Raw genomic sequence first — 2,896 nt, 5'->3', positions numbered from 1 at the left:
TTCTTTGTCATCATCCAATAATCCTAATGCATAGCAAGCATCTTTAAATTCTCCGTAAAGAACCCCGTTTACCGTTTTCAAGAATTCGAAGCTGGTCGCACCTGAAATTTTATTAAGCAAAACTCTTAAGTAGTAAGCATCCCCTATAGAATGAGGTACGTACGTAATCCTTCCTATTGCAAAACTTCTTCTTTTCCTTGATCTCAGCTTCCACATTTTTTCTTTTTATACCATGCATAAGCGGTGGGAAATTCGGCATACGTTAACTTCCTAGCTTCAAGGTCAAGTCTATTGCATTCCATCCATGCTAAGAATTTGCTTCCTCCATTTGTTGAACGTGACATAACATTTTCTATTGGATCATCCTCATTATAAATAACCAATTCTTAGCCAGGAAGATGGAAAGGCAGTTTTTCAACTTGCGTTGTACGATAACATATCGGGGAAGCTAATATTCTCCATGTAGCTTCGCATGGTGATACATATCTACAGACACACATGATTTAAGTATATTAGTGTTACCTTTAGATATAATAGAGTTATAATTTGACTATACATACCTGCTGTTAAAATATTGTTTAATCTCATTTTCTTCATCCTCTTCTCCTACATATGCTCTTATATAATCTGGTCCTTTGCTGATATATTTGAAAAGATATTTGATTGAACGTGACTGATTGCACCACTCTACATTTATGTGAGCATGATAACGTATCGACAATTCTCGATTGTACGGAATAACATATCTGTTGTCAAAATCGAAACCTCTCTTATGTACCAATCTTCCATCATCTCTTCTCCTGTATACTGGATAACCAGCATCATCTATCACAGTATTATCTACGTATGGCTTTGGAAAGAATTTTGTGCACTTACCATCCTTCATGCAAGGACTATCATTGTATTGACGTCCACAAGGCCCATGAATCATAACAACAGAAACAACTTCATATAAATACTTATCCACCTCTTTGTCCGGTATTTCAGCACTTATGAACTTATCTATGTCGTCTGTTGTGCGCATTTTACAATCCGGATGCAGAAATAAGACCATGTGAGCATGAGGTAATCCCCTTTTTTGAAATTCTATTGTATACATAGCTGCGTTAAAAAATCAAAACGGCAACGTAACTATATGTGTATATAGATGTATATATGTTTTGTATAAGAATAATAGCCTAACGTATATTAAAATAAGGTACGTACCAGAATTCACCGTACTGAAAGTTTTTTCTTTAGTGACCTGATGCATAAGCTTATCTAACTTCATTTTAAAAACCCGGCAACAAATATCTGGTCTATCCTCTTGTTTAAGACGATGTCTAGTAATATAACGCACAACTTCAGGCCACTTAGGATTGCAAGTGATCGTTATGAAAAGGTCCGGGAAACCAAAAAATTTGCAAGTGGCCATTGCATCTAAATAATGCTGCATCATATACCGTTTTCCTCCAGTAAACGACGAAGGTATGTAAATTCTTTTACCATGATCTGAAAGATCAGTACGTCCTTTATCAGCAGCTTCGAGTATCTTATCTATTCTTTCTGTCCGGAGTTTCTTTTGGTTCATCCAAATATAATTCAACCTGTTCGATTCTATAGTCGTAAAGGCATCCACTAAGAACTGTTGGAATAATTTTCCGGACATAACAACCGTAGACGCTTCTCCATATCTCTCCAAAATTCGATAAGCATAAAATTCCCTCATGCTCACGGTTTTCCTTTTCCGTCCAGCAGTATCTACAAAACCTATGTCAATCCCTAACCGATATCCGTCCTCTCCATATGGAAACAACAAAGGATATTGTAAAGGTAAATATGCCGAATGCAGCTCGCTTATTCTTTGTAAATTGCCTGAACGGCCTTCTATAATAATGTCACTCTTATTCTCACCGCAATTAAAATCACCAGGAATCAAAGCAGCAACCTCATTGCAAGTAGGTAGATTATGAGTTCTCGCATCAGAAGCTCTATCCGAAGGCAAACGTAATTTTAAATCTTCCACACCATAATCCATATTGAACCCCTCTCTTGCCGACCTAAAAGCCCGGACGTGCGGATTATGATTATCAAGCATTTTCTTGATTAGCTCTACACTCGAGGACCTCAAATTTTCGATCGATGCAGATCTTCTATAAAAACACCAAAAATGTGAATTATTTTTTTTGAAAAGTTAAATGAAAACATTATATAAGAGAACTCAAAGATGTTATTATTACCCGTATGCATTTATTCTATTAGAAACCTCATTCTGTATATCATGAATATATAGCTGTAAGAACATAGGTGTTTTACCCGGTTCTGGCAGAATATCACCAATACGGTGATAATTTTCTCCACACATCTGAAACAGATAGGGTCCAGCACCATCATTAACAGAATGTTTAACCTTGCCCCCTAAAGATGTGAACGAAAAAATCATATTGTATGCTCTTATATTATCACGGAAATTGATGCTAACATCATCGTGATTATAGAACAACGATGACAACGTATTCGGTGGAGGTTTGAGAAGAGGGAGTTTAACTTTTCCATGATGACAACACATTGAAAAAACAGGCTTTCCTTTTTTGATTTTTTTATTCACACGTTCTCCAAACCACATATAGGCTCCACAATTGTCACATATGTAAAAAGGATCGCCATCATCGTAATATCCTGCTTAACATTTAATACGTAAGCGCTGCTAAATTTCTGTTATTGTAATATATGATGTACATACTACCATTATTATTATTAGTGATAGTAATCGAATAAGAAAACGAAAGTGGAAACTAAACAAACCGTTCTCTTGTAACCCAGCTGTAACAGCCGCAAATCCGCCGATTACATTAGACGTTGTGCTATCATCACCGTGTTCGGTATCAGACTCGTCAGTAGACATATCATTTTTGCT

The sequence above is a fragment of the Capsella rubella genome, unplaced genomic scaffold (assembly GCF_000375325.1).
Source record: "Capsella rubella cultivar Monte Gargano unplaced genomic scaffold, Caprub1_0 scaffold_16, whole genome shotgun sequence".
Taxonomy (NCBI): domain Eukaryota; kingdom Viridiplantae; phylum Streptophyta; class Magnoliopsida; order Brassicales; family Brassicaceae; genus Capsella; species Capsella rubella.
The sequence above is the reverse complement of the archived record's forward strand: the minus strand, read 5'-3'. Positions refer to the sequence as shown.